We start from the raw sequence: 25,032 nt of genomic DNA, 5'->3' as shown, positions 1-25,032 counted from the left end.
CATCACCCACACACCATCCACGCACATACCACCCCACACCACTACACATCACCACACTCATCACCACATACACCACCCCACACATCACCTACACCACCCCATGGCACGCCAAAGACACCCCAGGTTTTCGGAGGAGCAGCTCAGGGTCATGGTGGAGGAAATCGTACGGGTAGAGCCACAGCTATTGGGATCACAGGTGCAGCACACCTCTATAGCTAGGAAGATGGAGCTATGGCGAAGAATCGTGGACAGGGTCAACGCAGTGGGACAGCACCCAAGAAATCGGGACGACATCAGGAAGAGGTGGAACGGCCTACGGGGGAAGGTGCGTTCCATGGTCTCCAGGCACACCATCGCGGTTCAGCGGACTGGCGGCGGACCCCCACCTCCTCCCCCACAACTAACAACATGGGAGGAGCAGGTCTTGATCATTATGCATCCTGAGGGCCTTGGAGGAGTCAGTGGAGGAATGGATACTGGTAAGTCAAATCTTAACTATCATATCCTCCACCCTACCTGCATGCTATCACACACCCCCACCCTCACCCCCTCCCCTATCACTCCAACTCCTCACTAATGTACTAATAACACAAACCACACATCCCAACACCAAGCCCTGCATGACACAACAAAGCATGGACACCCATCACTAAAGCATGCCCACTGCACATACCCATAACAACCTCTAACCATTGTCTCACAAGCCCCCACATAGGAATGCTAGCACTGGGGTACACGGTCACCCACCCATTGCACACCATGACACACACAGATGCAATAATCATGCTTTTATACCCCTGCAGGACCACTACCTAACGTCACCAGACAGGAGGGTCCAGACATCTCTACACCACCCACAGAAGAGGCCCACAGTGATGACAGCAGCTCTGGCCAACTGGATCCAGATGACCAGCCCGGACCATCGTGTTCCTCGGACAGTTGGTTTCCCTAGCACAGGCACAGCCCAACACTGACCTTCCACCCTCTGGAAACACCAGTACTGCACCCACCCAGCGGGCTCATACCTCCGTCCCCAGGACACATCAATCAGCTGTGTGTCCACCACTACAGGGAACCCAGGATAACCCACCACTCCAACAACAACAGGGACCTGGGGGCAGTGGTAGTGGGCACACGGTCCAGGGGACGGAGGGCCAGGAACACAAGGGAACAGGGAGGGCTGCTGTGCGACAGGGGGCGGACAGGCCAAGGGAACCCACTCTCCACAAGGCCCTCTCCACCATCATGGGTGCATACCACCACTTCCAGGAGACGATGGCTACGGTCCTGGCCAAGTTTCAGGAGACCCAGCGCCTGCAGGAGGAACAGTATTTGGGGTTCAGGGAGGAACTCAGAACCATCAGCTCTGCCCTGGGCACCATCGTGGGGGTGCTGAAGGACATACAGAACACCATGAAGGACACCGTGGCACTCCAAGGGGCCCCTGACACTAGCCTGGACGATGAACTGCCCACCACCTCCGCCGGCGCTAGTGGACAAGACGCCCCGCCACAGGACCACCACACCAGCACACCACCCCCTGCAGACGGAGAACCACCCCGCAAGCGGTCCCTGAGACCAAGGAACAGGACAGAGCACGATGGCAAGTCCTTCGCCAAGAAATGAGACCACCCTGATTGTCATCCCAGTGTCCCACTTTGTAACCCTGTCCATATTGGAACTGCGCCAGCTCCACTTTCTATCCCCATATGGGCAGTGCACCTGTGAGACTAATAGACTGGACTCTGCCATGGACATTCCTCCACCATCACCCATCACCATTTTACCACCCCCTCCAATAATTAGCACTTCAATAAACACCCTTGAACCACAAAACAATCTGGAGTCAGTTTGTGATTTTGAAAATGTGTATTAGCTATGACAATGACAAAATCCGTTAGAAAATATAATGTCAACATACCTATGTCACACATCACAAGTCCATGAAGGATGCAAGCAGATGACACACGTTGGTAACCACACCTGTGAAACCGTAATGGAAATGTACAACTCAGTTACCAAATACTGCTTGTAATTGACAGACAGGATAGAGGTAGAAGTGTGAAAGTAAATGTATTAGTAAAGAAAGTGTTCTCACCTGTGTGTCACTGGAAATATTGCTGTATGACTGAGTCCCTGTTGTCAATGTCTTCTTCCTCTGCTTCCTCCTCATCACTGTCCACAGGCTCCACAGCTGCCACAACACCGTCATCTGGACCATCCTCCTGCAGAAAAGGCACCTGGCGTCGCAAAGTAAAGATTGTGAAGCATAGAGCAGGCGATGATGATCTGGCACACCTTCCTTGGCGAGTAGAAAAGGGAACCACCTGTCATATGGAGGCACCTGAACCTGGCCTTCAGGAGGCCAAAGGTGCGTTCGATCACCCTTCTAGTCTGCCCATGGGCCTCATTGTAGCGTTCCTCTGCCCTAGTCCTGGGATTCCTCACTAGGGTCAATAGCCATGACAGGTTGGGGTAACCAGAGTCCCCTAATAGCCACACCCTGTGCCTCTGGAGTTGACCCATCACATAAGGGATGCTGCTATTCCGCAGGATGTAGGCGTCATGCACTGAGCCAGGGAACATAGCATTTACCTGCGAGATGTACTGGTCTGCCAAACATACCATCTGTACATTCATTGAATGATAACTCTTCCGGTTCCTGTACACCGGTTCACTCCTGTGGGGGGGGGGGCAGGCAGAGCTACATGGTTCCCATCAATGGCACTTATGATGTTAGGGATATGTCCCAGGGCATAGAAGTCACCTTTAACTGTAGCCAAATCCTCCACCTGAGGGAAAACGATGTAGCTCCTCATGAGTTTCAGCAGGGCAGACACCACTCTGGACAACACGTTGGAAAACACAGGCTGGGACATCCCTGATGCCATGGCCACTGTTGTTTGAAATTACCCACTTGCTAGGAAATGGAGCACTGATAGCACCTGCTCTTGAGGGGGGATTCCTGTGGGATGGTGGATTGGTGACATCAGGTCTGGCTCCAACTGGGTACACAGTTCCTGGATTGTGGCACGGTCAAACCTGTAGGTGATGATTTAATGTCGCTCCTCCATTGTCGACAGGTCCACCAGCGGTCGGTACACTGGAGGATTCCGCCATCTCCTCACATGTCCCAGCTGACGGTGCCTAGGAAGGACAACAGCGACCACAGAGTCAAGCAATTCAGAGGTATGTACCCACAGCTACACAGAACACGAAACAAAATCCAAAAATTTGTCTGTATGTGTGTTGAGTCCAGGCCTAGGTATGTGTGACGCAGTTGAAAATGAAGCCATGTGGGCCCCTGAAATGGTGGATGCCTGACCTCTAAAGTGGGACAATGGGATGTGAGGTAACTGCACTGGCGTCGCGGTAGGCGGTTGAAGACCGCTGCGCAATGCTGCATTGGTTAACATTGGACCCTATGGGTCCCAGGAGCCAATGACAAAGTGCGCCGGCAGTGATGATACGCACCTCCGCGGAGGTGACCGCCCAGGACGTGACCGCCATTTTCTATCTGTTCAATCACTCGATACCTGATCTTTGACAGGAGAGGACCTACACTGCAAGTCCTGCTGTGACCTCGGTCTGGAAGAGACAATGGCACGTGCATCTGGGGATAGGGCCCCTGCCTTCACTGCACAGGAGTTGGAGAAGCTCGTGGATGGGGTCCTCCCCCAGTACATGCTACTCTACGGTCCTCCAGACCAACAGGTGAGTACATAGGGTTCAAGTTGTATGGGCTATGCCTGGGTGGAGAGGGCTGGATGTAGGAAGGAAGGGGGCAGAGTTATGCGTGCATGAAGGAGTGTGAATGCATGCGCCACATGGCAAGGGCAGGGATGTGGGCCACTCACTTCGACGGTGCAGTTGGTAATGACTTCTCTTCTTCCCCTGTACATGTCATGTAGGTCAGCGCCCACTAGAAGAAGGATATTTGGCGTGCCATCACTAAGTTTGTCCGGACCCTGGGGGTCCACCAGAGACGGAGCACCCACTGCCGTAAAAGATGGGAGGACATTCGCCACTGGAGCAAGAAGACGGCGGAGGCTCAGCTGGGGATGGCCTCCCAATGTGGGAGGGGTGCCCGTCGCACCATGACCCCCTGATGTTCCGGATCCTGGCAGTGGCCTACCCTGAGTTGGATAGGCGCATGAGGGCATCACAGCAGACACAGGGGGGTGAGTACACTCTCATTCTGCTGACTTTGCGCGCAGTGGAGGGGTCTGGGTGGGGGAGGAGGGCTGTGGGTTTCCCTAGGCCAGGGCGAGTTCGGTAGGCTAGGCCCCTCCGTAATGCAGGCCATGTGCCACTCCACCCCACCTCTGTAGAGTGCCAAGTACAGGTATACATGCTCCTGTGTCATCTATGTGTGCAGATGTCCACCATAGCCATGTTGGCCATATCCCAGGAACTGTATCTGTAGAGCCAAAAAGCGTGGCGTAGTGCAGGGGGCTGCTGTGTCTGAATTGTCCGCCAACGGTAGCGGTAAGCCATGCACTCAACCTGTCTTTCTTCTGTTTCCCCCCCCTTTTTGTGCTCTCCCTGTTCTTTTGTGCATCAGCATCATCAGGCGGATGCACCGGAGCACGAGGGGGCTGCATCCCACATGGCCATGGAGAGCCACACCACGGACTCTGAATACACCAGTGGGACGGAGGGCGAGGGGAGCTTCACGGCGGTCACCGGATCAGCAACCAGCGACACAGACTCGTCCTCTGATGGGAGCTCCCTTGTGGTGCGGCACCATCTGTGCCCCCCACTTCTACAGGTACAGCCACCACCCCCCCTACCAGCACCGCCCTCCCAGCAGCCCCTCAGCCTTCGCCCCGTGCCCGCTCACCCAGGAGGGTGGGCATCACCTTCGCCCCAGGCACCTCAGCCCCTGCCCCTGTCACCCCTGCTGCCCTCAGTGAGGAGGCCATTGACCTCCTCAGGTCACTCACTGTTGGGCAGTCTTCCATTGTGAATGCCATCCAGGGTGTAGAAAGGGAGTTGCAACACACTAATGCATTCCTGGAGGGCATTCATTCTGGTCAGGCTGCCCATCATCGAACCCTGCAATCTCTGGCCTCAGCACTGATGGAAGCCATTGTCCATGTGTCTAGCCTCCCCCCTCCAACTTCCTCCACCCAGACCCAATCCCCTGTACCTCAGCCTATCCCAAGCACACCATCAGACTAGCCTGCACACACCTCAACACACAAGGGCAGCTCAGGCAAACATAGGCACCACACATCCCACAGGCACTCACACAAGCATCACCCACATACAGACACAGCAACATCCACTGCCTCCACTGTGTCCCCCTCCTCGTCGTCTCCCTCCTCCCTCCCAGTGTCGTCTACACTCTCACCTGCATGCACTACCACTACAGCCACTAGGACTCGCACCAGAACACCCAGCACCGCACCCCGCTCACCTGCACTCACCACCCCACTACCATTTACACGTCCCCTGTGTCCTCTCCCAGTGTGTCTGTGACGCCCCCTCCCAAAGTACACAAACGCAGGCACACACACACCCAACATCCATCCACCTCACGACAGCCTCCAGAACATGCACCTGCACCCAAATCATCAAATGTTACACCTCCTACAACCACCTCCTCTTTTTCCACTCCCAGACCCCCTCCAGCTACCCATCCCAGTGTTCGTCAGAAACTTTTCCTGACAACGTTGACCTCTTTCCCACCACCGCCCCCTCCAATTCATGGGTCCCGTAGTAGCACCTCAGCCAAGAAATGTCTGGTACCAGTGGTGCTTGTTAGAGGTATGTGGAGTGCACCGGGCACCAGGTCAGCCAGTGTGACACTGAGCCACAGCACAGCCAGTCCCCCCCCTGTGAAGCACCAGAAGTTGGACAGTGCCCGACAGGAGAGGGTGAAGACTCCTGCCGGCAAAGCCGCTCACAAAGGTCCCGGGGGGAGTGTCGAGACAGCTGTGACTCCTCCCAAGGTGGGGAAGGGGCAGAAGAAAGCGCCAAAGTCTGGGAAGAGCAGCACGGCGGAGAAGGCCGCCATCAACCCCACTGCCCAGGATGCCACCGCCAGCCCCATCGTCACTGGTCAGGGGACCACTGCCAGAGTCAGTGCCCAGGAGGGCAGCCCAATCGTCACCGGTCAGGAGACCACCGCCAGAGTCAGTGCCCAGGAGGGCAGCACAATCGTCACCGGTCAGGAGACCACCGCCAGCGTCAGTGCCCAAGAGGGCACCGGCAGCCACAGCCCTGCTGGGTAATGAGGGACCGCCATGGCACACACTGCTGCACAGGTCAGAGACAGCAAAGTCAAGCACCGCTGAACAGGGCAAAGACCGCCGTGGCAAGCACCGCTGCACAGGTCAGAAACTGCAAAGTCAAGCACCGCTGAACAGGGCAAAGACCGCCATGGCAAGCACCGGTGAACAGGGCAAGCACCGCTGAATAGGGCAAGCACCGCCGACTCAAGCATCGCTAGCCCATGTGCGGCAGGGGCAGTGACGGAACTGGGACCGTCACGGGGAGAGTGATGCACTCTGTGCACCAGTCCCCCTCCAGAACCAGTGGAGAACAGCATCCACTACCTGAGTCCTTAACAGGATGAAGCACTCTGGGCACCAGTCCCCCTCCAGAACCAATGGAGACTGTTATCCACTTGAGAGTCTGTGGCTTTGCACTCCCCAGGATGGTACAGTGGGCAAACCACCCACTGCAAAAACTTCTGAGACTGTGGCTTTGTACTCCCGAGGATGGTACAGTGGGCAAACCAACAACTTCAAAGACTTGTGAGACTGTAGATTTGCACTCCCCAGGATGGTACAGTAGGCAAACCACCCACTGCAAAGAATTCTGAGACTGTGGCTTTGCACTCCCCAGGATGGTACAGTGGGCAAACCACCCACTGCAAAGACTTGTGAGACTGTGGCTTTGCACTCCCCAGGATGGTAGAGTAGGCAAACCACCCACTGCAAAGACTTGTGAGACTGTGGCTTTGCACTCCCCAGGATGGTACAGTGGACAAACCACCCACTGCAAAGACTTGTGAGACTGTGGCTTTGCACTCCCCATGATACATCAATGGGCATGGAGCCCCGTCGTGGATCTGGCGTGGTGCTGTCATCCGGCTGAGGTGCCCCCCCTTCCCTTCCCCCTGAGGTGCCTGTTGTATTTCTATCTGATGCCCCTGCAGTGTTCTCTCCGTTTCTGGACAGGTATCGTGTGTGGGCCTCGCCCATGCATTTTGGGGCCACTGGTCCACGGACATTGAATGGTGCATACCTGCACTACTAATCGTGATGTATATTTTTGGAATGTGTATATATTTCTGTATATATTAGCTTACTGTATTTTGATACATTACAATGGTTGTACTCATTTCCTTTTGCGTTTGCATTCTTCCGGGGGGTTGGGGGTTGTTACTGTGATGTTTGGAAATGCATTGGTGTGTGTGTTGTAGTGTGCGAGATTCGTGGTGGGGGTGGGGGTGTTGCGTGTTTGTGTCCCTGACTTTTGCCTCCCCTATGTCGTATGGTGCAGTACTCACCGTTGTCTTCGGCGCCGGCGTTGCTGATGTTCGTAGAGGAGCAGGAACACTATCGCAGGGAGAATTTGGAGTTCCGGCTCCATGGTGCCCTCCTTCCTCGTGGAGTGTGTTAAGGTGAGCGTTTTCCCATTGAAATGGCTGTTTCCGCCGTGTTTTTATCCACGGTGAATCCGCCCCGGATCGGAAAAAGTAGCGGATTGGCCTGTTGTAATACTGTGGGCGGTACTTTGTCTTCCACCTGTCTGTTGGCGGTGACCACCGCGCTGCTTGTCTGTACCGCCGTGGCGGTCGGAGTGTTAAAGTGGCTGTCTATGTTGGCAGTTTCCGCCATGCTCATAATTCCCTTTTTTTTTCGCCGGCCTGTTTGCGGTATTACCGCCGCTTTAACACCGTCCACCAGGGTTGTAATGACCCCCTTAGTTATTCCAACGGGACAGGTATATCAGAAGCTGACTTTGATCCAGATAGAGGGGGTCATTACAACCTCGGCGGTCATTTTACAAGACCGCCCAGGGACCGCCGTGCTGAAGACCGCCAATGGTGGCGGTTTTCCACTCTGCGTATTATGACTGTTGGGAGCTCTACGTCGTGTTTCCGATGGAGAGCCGCCAACAGCCATAGTGACGGGCTGCGGGGAAGTGGAGGTTGCTCCACCTCCACCGCCACGCCAACAGAACACCGCCCAGCGAATCACGTCCTGTGATTCTGCGTGGCGGTGTTCTGTTGGCGGTGTGGTGTCGGCGGAGCTGCCCCCATGGCTCCCGTCCCCCAACGGAACAGGTAAGTCGATCGTCTGTCAGGGGAGGGGGTGGGGGGGTGTAGTGTGTTGTGTGTGTGCATGGGGGTGTGCGTGGGTGTATGTAGAAGGGGTGTGTGAGTGCGTGTATGCTTGCGGGGGTGGTGCGTGCTTTGGGAATGAGTGTGTGTATGTCTGTGGGTATGTCTGTATGGATGTGTGCATGTATGTTTGAATGTGGGTATGGATGTTGGCATGTGTGTTGATGTGTGTGCGTCTATGTGTGTTGGTGGTGCCTGTGTGCGTGTCAGGTGTGTATGTGTAAGGTAATGTTGGGGGTCGGGGTGGGGAGGGGGGTCCTGCCACCGTTGGGGGGTGGCAGGGGTGGTGGGGGTGTAGGAGAGGGAGTCGGGGTGGGGGGTGGGGGAGACCCCTATCAGTGCCAGGGAAGGAATTCCCTGGCACTGATAGTGCTTACCGCCATGGATTTCATGGCGGTTCCTACCGCTGGAAATCCACGGCGGTAAGCCGGGTCACAATACCGGCGGCGGTATTGTCGCGGCCGCCGGGCTGGAGACCCAGGTCTCCAGCCCAGCGGTCGTCTCCGCCCTAGCGGGCGGAACGGAGAAGCGACGGATGACCATGGCGGTAACCGCCATGGTCATAATTCCCAAAAAAAGACCGCCAGCCTGTTGGCAGTCTTACCGCCACTTTAACACCATCCGCCAGGGTTGTAATGACCCCCAGAGTCTACACCGAATTTGATGCCCCGATACAAACACAGACGATCCCGATATACACTCACATAACAGGATCACAGACAGAGATGTTGGCTTTGACCAGTCAGAATGCAGGAATGGTGTACCTGCGAGAACCGAATGTCCGATCAGGCCCAGATGCAGTGACAGTACCAGACAACATAGGTCCAGTCATACCATTGTTTGCCCAGGGAAACAATAAGAACAATGAACATAATCTCCTGAATCCAAGCATAGAAAAGGAAAGATTCGATGAAAACGCAAGAATAATGACCCCTCATGGGACCAACATTTGATGGAACAGGCCCATTAATAGATTTGGGTTCTTTTAGGACTCCTCCAATATAGTCAAGGAAAATTCAAGACATGTTCCAATCCAAGCATGGTGACACCAGAGACCCCAAGCCTATCGTTACAGCAAGTGCCTGGTGTAAGCAATAACAACATTTCTTTACAATGTTTAACAGGTCATCACTTAACTGAATGGTTTGAGAAACTAAGGAGCACCCCAGGGGATTCAGGCAGAGGAAGTGCACTGAATGTGACCAAGCTTATACTAGAAGTAGAAGATCTAATTGAAGGAATGGTGGGGTTGGACAGAATTGACTCATTCCGAGAAGACGATGTTATTTGTGCAAACTCATTAGCAACAAAACAGGAATAGCACATCAGAAATTGGCAGACTTAGCAGGAAAATATGAAGTAGAAATTGAGAAAACAAAGCATTTAAAGAGGAATTACGGATTAGAGTTTAACTCAAAGGACTTTGAGAACATGAGAGTTACAAGAATGAAAATTCACATTATAGAATTAATTAAAAGCATTCAAACATGAGGGGATGCATTAGGTAAATGGAAAGGCGTATGTGTGAAGAAGAAAGATAAGAGAAAAAGGGATTCTGCACACCTTACTGAGAATGTGCGACAGGTTAAGGATCCAGTGAAAATCTTACCAATGAAAGAGATTCCCGGAGGGAAATTTGTTCATGTCCCTTGGAGCAGGAGTGACATTCTGTCATTTACAAATGATTATCCCAGATTGAGAGAGAAACAAGTAGAGTGGTACCAGCACAGATAGGTTTGTGAAGCTCTCAAAATGCCTGAGGGAGGATGTGAACACTCTGTTGGAAATAGTGGTTCCAGCAGACTTATTGGTCGAGTGCAAAGGAGTGCAGATTGGCCGACAAGAGAACCTCAGAGAGATCCAGCAACAGGTGCACCACCTCCTGATGTAATGAAGTATTATTATAAGGTGATCGAATTTTTTGAAAATGAAAATAACACCAAAGAACATTGACTGTAGGAGAATAGACAGGAAAGCCCAGAAAGCGAAGGAATTAATACATGCATACTATGAGAGATTGTTACAGGCATTCAAGCACTACAGTGGAACAGAAACAATTGAGGCAAAATACATGATTTATTTTGTATTCAGATTTGTTGAAGGATTGAGACCCAAAATTAGCCAGATGATTAAGAGTCATTTGATTTGCTGGCAAGCGAAGACGATTGATGAAGTATCGCAGTATGCAAAGTACTGTAGTGACCACATTGAGTTGAAGCAGCGAAAGTTGAAAGAAAAGGCAATGGTGATGCAGATTAAAGTGGCACAAGCAGGAATACAGGAAAGTTTTCCACAGCAGCAGTAGGGAAATGTGTTGTATTAGAATCAAGCAAGAGGTAGAGGTCGTGGTGGAATTGCAAATGTGAACTGTGGTCCTGATTTGAATACAGTGGTTGTTCAGAATGATGTACAAAGATTGAAGAGATTGTTGCCATCTCACACTTGCGGAGGCCTTGGACATTGAAAACGAGAGTGTCCGATGTTAGGTCAGGAAGGTGTTGTTCAATAAACAAGCAAAATCAATTATTTTCCCAATATAAGAGGACCGAGAATTAGAGGACACAATCCAAATTTCCAAAGTAACATGAATCAGGTACAAACCTTTCACCCATGCAACTGATGCAAATGACACGTTTGCAGATGCCCCAGTCACAGAAAATGCAACCTCAAGTTCAAATGATACATAGACAGCAAAATCAAATACCTCAAGTCCCAATGGAGCAGCAGCAGGTGATGCTTCCTCAGCAGGTCACAGGTCAAAGGTGTGATCAGAGTAACAACACGGTACACCAACTCCCACTACACAGTGAGGATGAAGCAAATGATGACTGGGTGAGTGAAAGTTTAGATGAAGAGGAATGCATGTTAGCAGATTCATTAGAAGTAAATCAGAAGGGTCCATATGTGAAGGGAAAGTCTCAATTGTATTTGCCACAGGAGCTACACGCTCTACAGTGAGAACTGAAGAAGTTCCAAACCTTCCCCTTTCAGGGAAAACAGTCCAGATTATTGGAGTTGCAAACCATTTCAGGTTAAAACTGGCACGTTTAAAGGATTATACAAATTCGTAGTTTGTTACTCGAGTCCGGTATCCTTACTAGGAAAGGACTTGTTATGCAAGACAAGATGTTCAATTACTTGCTCAAATGATGGAATTGCCATTTAGACAAACAGTGATGATGAAGATGACTTGTCCACAGAACCAGGTTGTGACACAGCGAATGAGGAGTATCCCGTGATCAGTTTCTTTCCAGTCTTTACAGTGCGTGATCTTCCCTCTGACTTACAGGGAACAGTTAAAATTAAAGTGTGGTATTCTACAGGGAAAGACATTGGTCTAATCAGAGTAGTTGAGCCAGTTAAGGTCCCAGTCAAGCCAAATGTGATTTCCCCCCAGATTCCTCAATACAACATGACTCAAGATATGATTGAAGGCATTGCACCAATAATTGCAGAGTTTGTAAACCAAGGTGTTTTAAAAGAAGTGTTGAGCAGCCCATGAAATTCACTGATAATGGGTTTGCGAAATCTATTTGGGAAATTTTTAATTGTTCAGGATTTGAGGAAAGTAAATGGCATTGTGATTAAATGTTGTCCCGTAGTGCCCAATCCAGCAGTGATATTGTTTCAGATCTCATATGATGCTGAATGGTTCTCTGTCGTGGACCTGTCACAAGCATTCTTTTCAGTACGTATTCATGAGGATAGCCAATTTCTTTTCAGTTTTAAATTTTCGCATCAAGTCTATTGTTGGTGTAGAATTTCTCAAGGGTTTTCACAGCCATCGTCCATTTTCAACCAGATCCTGAAAAAGAACCGGGAGTCATTGGAAACGCCTTTCCAATTAACATTGGACCAGGACGTTGACAATCTGTTGATTGCATCAAAGACAAAAGAGGCATGCAAGTATGATACTACTGCCTTGTTGAATCACCTAGGGAAAATTTAGCATAAAGTGTCCAGAGAAAAATTATAGTACTGTCAGAAAGAGGTTAAATATATGGGTCACCTAATTGAGAAGGGAATTAGGAAAATATCCAGAGAAAGGGTCACAGCCATATTGCAGATGAATCCCCCAGTGAAACAGAAAGATATCAGAATGTTTTTGGGAATGGAGAGTTATTGTCATCAGTGGATTCCCATCTTTTCAGTCATTTCAAAGCCATTGCAGAAGCTGACTCACAAAGAAGTTACTGATCCCTTCATGTTAGACCAAGCCTGCAAGAAGGCCTTTACTGAGTTGTGAGAGAGTCTGTGAAAAGCCCCGGCTTTGGGTATGCCTGACTACACGAAACCCTTCATGTTGTTTTGTCATGATTGTGGTGCATGTTCACTGTCCCTTTTGACACAAGTCCTTGGTGGTGTACATCGCTCAGTAGCATATTTTTCAGCTACTTTATACCCCATTGCAGCAGGTTTACCAGGCTGTCTACATGCAGTAGCTGTGGTTGGACAAAGCCTCACTCAGAGTGAGAGCATTGTGATGGGACATTCTTTAACTGTCATGGTCCCTCACTCCATCGAAGTTTTACTTACCAGAACCAAGACTCAGCATTTAACTAATGCCAGGTTGACCCGGTATGAGACTGTCATCCTGAGTTCCCCCAATGTAACGTTAAAAAGGTGTACAATTTAACTTTGCTTCCTAAAGAGAATATTGAAGTTGACAAATTGACAGAAATTGCACATGACTATTTGGAGGTTATTGATTTGTGCACAAAGTCAGATATTCGAGATACCTGATTGGAAGAATGTGACCAAATTATTTTTGTTGATGGTTCCTGTTTAGGTGATAATATGGGAACACTGAGAGGGGGATATGCCATATGCACAATTTCCGGTATACTCAAAGCGTCCTGGCTTCTAGGAGTGTATTCTGCACAAGTGGCGGAGTTGATAGCTCTTGAAAGAGCATGCTATGTTTCTTAAAGTTTCCATCTATACAGACAGACAATGTGGATTTGGAATAGTCCATGTTTTTGGCCAGCTATGGTCAAAGAGAAGTTTCCTGACCTCGTCTGGTTCACCAGTTAGAAATGGTGAAAGAATCCATGACTTTTTACAAGCTATTCAAATGCCTGAAAAGATTGCTGTGGTGAACGGCAGTGCACAACTGAAATCACAAGATTTTGTGTCAATGGGAAATGGATATGCAGATCAAGTGACAAGGTTTTGCACATTGAACTGTGTATCGTTCAAAGTTAAATGGTAACTTTTACCTGAAGAAGAGGAAATGTGCCTGAATTATGCATTACATGTAATTGACACTTGGGAAGAATTGAAAGCACTTCAGGATAATGTCAGCAGGGATGAAAAGAAAAAATTATTGAAATTGAAAGGTTTTCAGCGTGAAGATGATGTATGGATATCAGGAGAGGGACAAGTGGTCTTCCCGAATAGTGTGTTAATTTAAATGTCTGGGTATTATCATGGTCAAGCACATGTTGGGAGGGATGCCATGGTTCATACTTTCAAACAGTTCTGGTTCAATCCAAAGTTTAGACAGGTTGTCGAAGCAGGTTGCCATCGATGCATCATTTGTCAGCAGATAAACGTGAGGTCAATATGGCCACATTGGAAATGCTGGAGGTCCATTTAGCAGAACGCAGATGAATTTCATTGAGATGCCTGGGTGTGGAAGATTGAGATATGTGTTAGTGATTGTATTCTTGGTCAATAGATTGAAGCTTACTCTACACAAAAAAATGATAGCCTTACGGTACCAGAGTTACTGCTTAGGGATGGGATACCTTGTTTTGGTTTTCCGGTCTCTTTAGAATCAGATAGAGGAAGTCACTTCAACAATGAAGTAATTAAATTACTATGTTCAGCTTTAAACATTGAGCAGATGTTGCATTGTAGCTATCGCCCTGAAGCCTCATGGTTTGTTGAACAGATGAATGGTACCTTGAAGTAAAGAAATGCAAAGATGTGTGCGTCCACGAATCTGAAATGGCCAGATGCACTGCTGTTAGTTCTGATGAGTATGAGAAACACACCCGACAGGAAAACTGGACTGCTGCTGCCTGAAATCCTCATGGGCAGATCTTTGAGGTTGTCAGCAGTTCCGTAAAATGCTCTTGTGACCACAATAGATGATATGGTGTTGGACGACTGCAAAGGTCTGTCTTATGTGGTTTGCTCTTTCTCTCATCAAGTGGAAGCCCCTGCACTGCACTGCCTCAAGATCAAAGCCATAACCTGAGAGCGGGAGATTGGGTTATGATCAAAAAACACGTGAGGAAGACTTGTTTGGAGCCTCAGTGGAAAGGCCCTTGCCAAGTAGTACTGATTACTACTACAGCTGTGAAGTGCGCTGTAGTTTCGAACTGGGTTCATGCCAGCCATGCGGAGAAAGTACCCTGCCCTTTGGACAATGAGAAAAAGTTGTTGAGAGTACCAACAACTTCCAGACAAAACCCAAGCTCAGAGAAAGAAACATGAGGATCAGAAACTGAACATGAGCAGACTGAAACCAGTGCAAATACTCCTGTGGGAGATTAATTGGAAGACCTACAGGAGAGCGACAGTGAACTAACCTCAACTGAGGTAGCAGGAGAGTCTAGTCAGAGGAGGGCTCTCCCAGAAACAGATGGTCTTGAAAGACAAACAGAGCAAAATGCAGACCTCGAGATAAAAGGAGTTGAGGTGGATCAAAGCCAAAACGATCTGACTCCTCCTGAACCAGTTGCAGGTACGTCAAGAGAAAAAGAGAAAATCCTGCAGAACAAAGAGAAGTTACAAGTCCAGCGCTGAAGAGAGCATTGACAAAAGGTTCATTGAAAGGAGATGAGTGACTGAAATCACAAGCAAAGAGGAAAGAAGCAATTACAATAACAACTATTGAAGAAGAAAATAGACACAAGAAGAGAAGACTTGAATGATGGAGAATTAAGTGGAGATCGAAGATTGAAAAGAAAAAGAATAGCAAATCGAAGGTACGCAGGTCCTGAATGGGCATATGCCACGACAAGTGAATGGCAGAGTGGGTTTTTGTTTTTTTGTTTTGATCGAGACATCCCAGGTCAATATTTTGGCATGTGAAAAAGATCAATGAACTGAACTTTGAAAAATTGTGACGCTAAGAAAAGTGCAAGAGAGACTATTGAAAGTAACCAGAAGAGACTTTCTGAAATAACCTGTTTTTGAGAAGCTGTTAAACCAATTTTGACAAGCTAACTATTTTGACAAGAGATCCTGTGATGAAGACTAAAAGTTGTAAATAACCACTAAAGAAGATTGACTATTTTTGTTTTTGTTTGCTGCCCAGTTATTATTTTTTCTTCAAGAGTAACCATAGCCAACAAGTTAGAAAAAATAGGTGCTGTGAATACATAGGTATTGGTTTGGCGATTGTGTGTATGATATTGTGTCAGCTGTTGATTGTGAGTGTGACTCTTCTTGACAAGACTGTGGCCAACCATACCTTGGCTTTAGAGACAACTACTATACTCACAGAAATAGATAGGTTTAGGATAGATGAGAAGTATTTACATGTAGATAGTACCCAAGGAGAACTTTCTTCTAATGTTTCCTATCACCTATTGCATGAGTGTGTTGAGATGATGGATGCAAGAGATTGTTATATTTGTATGCAGATTCCTTCATCCGTGGAGGAAGGAGTTACTTACCATAGTTTGTCCCTTAATTATGGGATAAGTTGTTGTCTTTTACCTACAACATTTTATAACCAGAAGTGCATTCAGTACTTCTATGCCAACCACGATGTGGTGTTTTTCTTTGTCCCTATAATTAACTATCTGAGTAGAATAGCTAAGGAAAACACCATAGAATTAGTGAGAGGATTATTTGAACCTATATTGACATTTTGCACAGCTTACGCCCTTCGCAACAATTTAACATGCTTGCTCACACAACAGTAGAAAAGAGTTTCTTAGACCAGACCGATGATAGGAGAAAGGCATTGAAGGAGAGATTAGAAAAGGGCTTAGAGAAAAGGACATTTAGAAATGATCATGCATTCAACTACATAAAGACACAAGTGAGGTTAGCTTTAGATGCACAACACATACTTAAGCTTTGGTATATAGGCCTAAGTCTAGAAATTACATCTTGTTTTGGGGAATGAGTGAATGTAGACATGTGTTTTTGTTTCAGATAAATGGACGTTCATGTTAAATGGACAAAACCCAGCAATTCCAATAGTTTATTACTTCTGTGGACCAAATTCATATTACCATCTTCCTAGAGGATGGTATGGCACTTGTTACTTGGGGCACGTTCTCCCAAAGATTCATAAACTTGAGAACCTGAGTAAAATACCTAAAATTACTGAATTACATCATGTTAGACAAAAGCGAGAATCATATTCTGGCATAGTTGGAGATATATTTGGAGCAATAATTCCTTCAGTGAGAGTTATTCTGAATTCTTTGAAAATTCAAAAGTTGTCTCCTATTGTGGATAACATGCTGACAAATTTTTCAGGAGCCATGGTCTTAATGGACTTAGAAATGACTCAGGTAAGATCTATAACTCTTCAAAATCACCTTTCATTAGACATTCTTTTAGCAAAGGAGGGCGGAGTTTGTAAAATGTTGAATTCACAACATTGTTGCTCGTATATACCTAACAATAGTAAAGAAATTAGAAGCTTTATTAACAATCTGACTAATGATAGCGCTGATTTGAAAGAATTGAACGAACCTGGAGTTTAGGAAAATGTTGGCAAAGGTTTTGCTTCCGTGGGAAATTGGTTGGGCAACCTAGGGAAAGGAATAATATTGAAAACATTACAGATAATTATTATTGTGATTTGTATAGTTGGAGCATGGGGAATTTGTAAATTATATCATGGGATTAAAATGAGGAAATTGAAAAATGATCAGAGGAGGGAAGAAATTAAAATGGAAAGATTATTTAGGGAAAACTCAAAAAGGAAAAGGAGAAATAAAAGTTATAGGGAGAACAAATTTTAGGTGAACAAAAATTTGTATGGGATGATATACATTGTGATGGCATATTTAGTCATCGGGGAGGGATTGTGAATGCTGTATTTAATAATGAATTTTATGTATTGTGGGGTAAGAGTTTGCACAGAATTTAACTAATATAGAAAATAATGTACGTCTTGGAAAATGTGCCCACTTGAGTGGCCATCATTAAAATATGAAATGTCTTTATTAAATGCTTATTAATATTAATTAAAGTGCCTGCATTAAGAAAAATGTAGCAGTGTGTTATATTAATGATTACATGTTATATATTTGCTTTATCAATTATAGGCCTTAAGTTAGCAAGATTTGGGCCTAGTTTAGCAAAGTCTCATATTAACTCCTTCGCTGCCAGGAGTTTTCCCCTCAGGTGCCAGGCCTTTTTGTTAGCTATTTTAGGCAGTTCACACTTAGGCTGTCCAAACCTTTTACCCACATAAGCAACCCATGCCAAAATTGTGTCCTTTTTTCCCAACATACTAGGGATTCTATAGGTACCCAGAGTTTGTGGATTCCCCTGGAGGAGACCAAGAAATTAGCCAAAATACAGCAATTTTTTTTTTTTTTATAAATGGGAAAAAGGGTTGCAGAAGAAGGCTTGTGTTTTTTTCCCTTGGAAATGGCACTAATAAAGCATTTGTAGTGCTAAAATCACCATCTTCCCAGCTCTCAGGAACAGGCAGACTTGAGTCAGAAAACCACATTTTACAACACACTTTTGGCATTTAACAAGGACATACTCCATTTTTACTGTTTTTTGTGATTTTAGCCTCCTTCCAGTTAGTGACATAAATGGGTGTGAAACGAATGCTGGATCCCAGAAAGCTAAGTATTTCTGAGAAGTGGACACAGTTATGAATTCATCAAGGGGTCCTTTGTGGAGATCCTACAAGCCATTCCTACAGAAAATAAAAGCTGAAATAAAAAAATATTTAAATTAAGGTGAAATAAAAAGCAATTTTTCTCTACGTTTTACTCTGAAACGTTTTCCTACAATGTGGGAGTTTCAAATGTAATTTACCATTACCTCTGCTGTACTCTTCTGGTTGCAGGGATATAGTGAGCTTGTAGGGTCATCAAGAACCCTAGGTTCCAAGAGCCAATAAAGTAGCTGCGCCTTGCAATGGGTTTTCCTTGTATACCTGGTACACAGCAATTTATTTGGTGAAATATAAAGAGTGAAAAATAAGTATAAAGGAAACCTTTGTATTTTCACAATGGGAACAAGATAAGGTATTGAGAAGCAGTGGTTATTTCTACATTTCTGAATTCTGGGGTGCCCATACTAGCATGTGAATTACAGGATATTTCTCAAATAGGCATCTTTTTTACACACTGTCTTACATTTGGAAGGAAAAAATGTACAGAAAGACAAGGGGCAACAACACTTGTTCTGCAATTCTGTGTTCCCCCAAGTCTCCCAATAAAAATGGTACCTTACTTGCGTGGGTAGGCCTAATGCCTGTGACAGGAAACGCAACAGGGACACATCACATTTTTACATTGAAAACTGATATGTTTTTTGGAAAGTGCCTAGTTGTGGATTTTCATCTCTAGCTCAGCCAGCACCTAGGGGAATCCAAACTGGGGTGACTTGTGGGACTCTCACCAGGTTCAGTTACCCAGAATCCTTTGCAAACCTCAAAATGTGGCCGAAAAAATACTTTTTCCTCACATTTCGATGGCAGAAAGTTCTGAAATCTGAGAGAAGCCACAAATTTCCTTCCACTCAGCATTCCCCCAAGTCTCCCAATAAAAATGGGACCTCACTTGTGTGGGTAGGCCTAGTGCCGCAACAGAAAATGCCCCAAAACACAACGTGAACAAATCACATTTTCCCAAAGAAAACAGAGCTGTTTTTTGCAAAGTGCCCAGCTGTATATTTTGGCCTCTAGCTAAGCCGGCAACTAGGGAAGCCTAGCAAACCTGTGCATTTTTTTAAACTAGACACCTATGGGAATCCAAGATGGGGTCACATGTAGGGCTCCCATCAGGTTCTGTTAGCCAGAATCCTTTGCAAACCTCACAATTTGCCCCAAAAATACTTTTTCCTCACATTTCGGTGACAGAAAGTTCTGGAAACTAAGAGGAGCCACAAATTTCCTTCCACCCAGAGTTCCCCCAAGTCTCCTGACAAAAATGGTACCTCACTTGTGTGGGTAAGCCTAGTGCCCGCGAAAGGAAATACCCCAAAACACTATGTGGACACATCAAAATTATCAAATACAAACAAACCTGGATTTTTTTTGGGGGGGCACCTGCGTTTTTGGTCGTGGGCTCAGAAGCTGTATAGGGAAGCCTACCAAACCCAAACATTTCTGAAAACTAGACACCTGAGGGAGTCCAGGGAGGTGTGACTTGCATGGATCCCCCAGTGCTTTCTTACCCAGAATCCTTAGCAAACCTCAAATTTAGCTAAAAAAATCAAAATTTTCCCACATTTCTGTGTGGGATCAAATCCTACCACCCAACGTTCCCCTCAGTCTCCCGGTAAAAATGATACCACAGTTGTGTAGGTGGGCCAAGTGCCTGTGACAGGGAAGAGCCAAAAACATGTCGAAATTGAGGGGGAACCAAAGCGGGTCAAAAAGGGCAGTTTGAAAAAAAACATTTTTAGGCTGACAACTGGGGCAGAATTTTCATATGTATAGATGCGATAATGCTGGGTGTAGGAATTTTGTGGATTCCTGCAGATTCCAGAAGGTTCCAGCACAGAAATGTGGGAAAAATGTGTGATTTCCAACATAGCTGGATGTTTGCAGGGCGTTGTAGGTAAGAAAATGGTGAGGGGTGCATGTGAAGCACACCACCTTGGACTCACCCAGATGTTTAGGTTTCAGATGTGTCTGGGTCTTGTGGATTTTTCTACATGGCAGAGTCCCAAAGTCCAAAAAGTGAAGCCCTCACCATTCAAAGTGGGATGATTTTGAGAGTTAGACAAGCTCTCATCCCCAAATGTAAAACCAAAACCCCAAATAATCAAATGTCCTCTTGCTTGCCATGGGATAAGATGTTTTAGTGTGCGGGGGAGACCTGGAAGACTGTTACCCCCTTCAAGTTGGGGTGGGGGCCCATACCAGTTGGTAGCCACCACCCCAACATACCGGTGGGCTGCATAACCTTGGCCCAATTTGTTTGGGGTGGGGGTATGGCCATACCCCCAGCCTCTCTTTTTGAGAAAAGAATCTTCCCTAGTCTCTGGTGGGCAAGCCTTCCAAAAATAGGCTGATTTGCCCCCATGGGGGGCAGATATGGCCAACACTAATGTGCCCCCATCAGGAGCAACCCTTGCTCAAGGGTCTGCCCCCCAAACAAAACACATACATAAACACACCGGGTGGCAGATCGGCCTAATAGAAATAGGCCGATCTGCCCCACAGGGGAGCAGAAATGGGATAAAATAAATTTGCCCCCCCTCCCAGGGAGCGACCCTCGCGTAAGGGGTTACTTCCCTTGTGTGAAATCAGTGCACAAAAATAATCCCTGGTGCCTAGTGGTTTCTGCCCCCCTTGGGGGCAGATCAGCCTCATAAAAATAGGCTGATCTGTCCCCAGGGGGGCAGAAATGGCCTAAAATAAATTTGCCCTCCAGGGGAATGACCGTTGCCTAAGGGGTCGCTCCCCTTGCATGCAATTGAAACAAAAAAAACTTACATCTTTGGTGTCTAGTGGTTTCTGCCCCCTTGGGGGCAGATTCACCTAAGAAAAATAGTCTGATCTGCCCCTAACAGGGACAGAAATGGCCTAAAAAGATTTGTGCCCCCAGAGGATTGACCCTTGTCTAAGGAGTCATTCCCCACGCCAAAAAAATAATAATTATCCCTGGTGCCTAGAGGTTTCTGCTCCCCTGGGGACAGTTTGGCCGAATTACAATAGGGTGATCTGCCCCAAGGGGGTCAGAAATGAACTAAAAAAAAATTCCCCCAGGAGAATTTCCATCCCTGCCCCAAGGCTCATGGGGGGAGCACTAGTGCTCCCCCGTGGGCCCAGTGCAGGATGAGCTGGTCTCGTCCCTGGCACACAGTACCTGTGTGCAAGGATGAGGCCACTTCGCACCAGGCACTGTAAGGGTTTGCTCCCCTTGTATGAAATTGACAAAAAAAAATCCCTGGCGTCTAGAGGGTTCTATCCCTCCAGGGGCAGATTGGCCTAATAGCAATAGGGCCGCTCCCCTTATTGAAACATATTTAAAAAAATAAAATCCCTGGTGTCTAGTGGGCACTGAGAGAGACATAAGGGGAAAGGAAAGGCCTTTCCTTTCATTTCATGCCTCTCCCACCCTATCTCCTTGTCAGATGAGAAATGCTTTTGCATTTCTCTTCCGGGATCGTGCTGGAAGCTGTTCTGACATCATCAGATGTCACTGGGGGTTGGGGCGTTCGGGAGGTGGAAGGGGAAGTCATTCCCCTTCCATCCCTGCCCCAAGGCTCATGGGGGAGCACTAGTGCTCCCCCCGTGGGCCCAGTGCAGGATGAGCTGGTCTCGTCCCTGGCACACAGTACCTGTGTGCGAGGATGAGGCCACTTCGCACCAGGCACTGTAGGGGTTAAGCTGCACTATTTAATAAATTGTGGGAATACATGTCCATTAAAACACCGTGTTGTCCAAACGTTAGCAGATGTCTAACTTTCTCATGAGAACTGCTTAGAAATTCGGATCGCCACAAAAATGTTACCTGACAAGTCTGACGATGGGAGCAGGAGAAGAGGAGCCAATCATAGATATGTGAAAGACAGTTTAGTTATAGCTTAGATTTGAGGTTTAATCCTTTTACGACTAATTGTAAACTTAAGATTCTTTGACCAATGACAATATGGGAAGTTCTTTAGGTGATTCTAACTTACCCGGACTGCACAGAGGAGAGGGACTCTCATTCTTTTCTGGTTAAGGAGCTCAATGGTTCCTGACGATTTATTTCTATCTTTAACTTTCTTGCTTAAATTTGTGATGCTGAATGCTGATCCCTTAGATATGGCTTCTTAAATGGTTCAGAAATTGTTTTAAGATCCCTATGACTGAACCATTACCTTTTACTGCCTGTTGCTGATGCTGATCGAACTGATGTCCAACTGACAAAGATAATCCCAGCTTGCTGATCCATATGAGGAGAAGTATAACAAAATGTTATTATTCTTGTAAGTTTGTCTTTTGTTTCTAGGTACCAACTGCTATTTTTGATAGAGCCATAGTTAGATGTGTTCCAAATTAACATAGACTAAATTGTTTTGCATGAAGTACAAATGTGCTATTATAATCAGAAAGTTAGTAAGGTAGACCTAGAGAATGTTAACAAATTATTAATACAATTGATGTTGCTCACTTTCTGAACCTAGATGTATGTTACGTATATTACGCAGTTATTCTTGCTGCTGATTTGTACTGGCACTCTCAAATGCTTAGTGATCAATGCATTAGCTAAACTGAAGTTCTTTAGAAGATTTGGTCAGCCAGTATTGTTCTTATCTATTTATCAGTTGGTTTTGAGATTAATATATGTGACAGTAGCATTGTTAATATAGGGAAATAAACACTGTAACTTTTACATAAAGGTGTGGTTATTCATGGCCAAATGGATCATGGTGTGTAAGGATTTCTGACTCCAAAGAATATTTGATGATGTTTATTGATCATGATGACGTAATTGAAATGTATTTGGGACTTCTGGTGGATTCACTCTAAGCATAGTCAAAAGGTCTGTCGAACCTCTACCGTGTCCCTTTATAAATTAAAATTAAAAGACCAAATAAGGAAAGATGCTCTAATACCATGTTTGCACCGTATCCAAGATATGGCGTACCATTACACAGGGTAGGGGGCAACAGCATCATTTTTATTGACTCTATTGATGTACTGCGCAGGATCAACACCAAAATATTGGTGCTACTCCGACAGAGTACGTAGGGGCCTATTGTATTCAATAGTATGCCCCTTTTTAACGCCTGCTCTGAGCAGGCATTACCATTACCCGAAAAAAATAACGCAAGGAAATGGTGATTCTCAGATGTATTACAGCATAGAGAATCATGATTTCATTAAAGACAAGGAGGCTAGCATTATGCATAAACCTTTTATTTACCACTTTGGGGCAGCACTTATAAAGACTTCTAGAACCAAACTAAGTCACAATAACATTAGAACCAAAACAGTACATATAACTCCATGACAACAGTCTTCTGCCTCCTTTGTTATGCTGAATTCTTCAACTTCCTTCTTCACCTTCTTCCAAAATTCCCTGGCCATAGGAAACCTTTCCATCTTATTGTATGTGTAAAAGAATAAGCATCAACATAAATATTTTCAAGACAAATTAAATCATCCCTTTTAAACTTAAGGAAAAAAATTCTACATGAAAGTCTTTAAATTGTTTTTTTACACAAAGAAAAATCTGAAAACTGTATAACTTATTAATCTCCCAAGGGTGGGAGTAGAGGGATAGTGCTAGCCTCTTTGTCTTTGGTAAAATCACAATTCTTCATGTTGTAAAACCTCTGAGTATTGCCATTTGATGTCAAGACAGGAGGCTAGCATTATGCATGTTTAAAGTTTAAACCGCTAAAACAGCCACATGCTCTATCGGTTTGAAATAATATTTCCTAAGCATCTCATTAGATCAGCTGCTTTCATGATTTCCTCTAATGTTCCTCCTTTTAAATAAACTTTGGAGTGAGCTTTAAACAATTCTAAATTTATTCCAGCCTCATCCATCAAACTTTAAACCCATCTAGCCATTGTAGTAGTAGGTACAGCTTTATATGGTTTAACATATGAAATTAAAAGTTGATGTGTTCCTTCTGCTCTACACACACACATTATTGTCTCATATTCCTTTGTACACCTCACTACGCATAAACTCATTTGTTCATCAAAGCTTGGGTAAAATATGCTTTCTGTCATTGTTTTGGTTCTCTTTTTTATCTCAAACAAAATTCCTTGTGGTTGACAAAAAACGACTTCACACCTCTAGAGCGTGATCATCAAAAACTCTTTTAAAAGAAATCATGCACAATAAGTTGCAACTTTCCACATCAATTGCTTATTAGTCAAAACCTTATTCGATGTACAACTTTTAAACAAGTCAAAAATCTAACAACCCAAAGTATACTGTATTTACTTGTTGGCGTTCTTTTTCATCTCATTCCTTTCATAACTCTGCATATCAATGTATTTTTCCCTTATAGATAAACCATCTACTAAACAATGTCCTACACAACAATACAATCACTGATCTATAATAATTTATTTTTCTGTAACCTAAACTTTTTTTAATAATTCTGTTAAAAAATTAGCCATCCTAATTTCATCTACTTTCACAGGATCCAAATCCCTTTCCGTGCACCAACGTACCCATGTATACTATGCACTCATACCTTTTCCTCATTTCAGGGGCCCATGATTCATATAATAAATCTGAAGCTTCTCCAGATAGTTCTCAGAAATGCTGGTTTCTCCTGAAGTCTTCCAAACTAGAAGGTTGGGCACCCCTGACTCCAGGAAAGGATGTTCTTGATGTTGTGTGTGTTTCAAGAGTCCCTGGCATGCCTCTATCAATAAAGGATCCTCTATTACCAGCTTCATCACCGAGGGATAGCACACTTGAGTGGTCCAAAACGGAGTTACCAACACTAACTGACATTTCTGTCTCCTCACCTGCATTATAACTCTCTTAATCATACAGAATGGAGGAAAAGCGTAACCTAGAAAATCTCTCCTATCCAGACTG

This window comes from Pleurodeles waltl, chromosome 2_2, assembly GCF_031143425.1.
Source record: "Pleurodeles waltl isolate 20211129_DDA chromosome 2_2, aPleWal1.hap1.20221129, whole genome shotgun sequence".
Taxonomy (NCBI): domain Eukaryota; kingdom Metazoa; phylum Chordata; class Amphibia; order Caudata; family Salamandridae; genus Pleurodeles; species Pleurodeles waltl.
Note: the sequence above shows the minus strand (reverse complement) of the source record.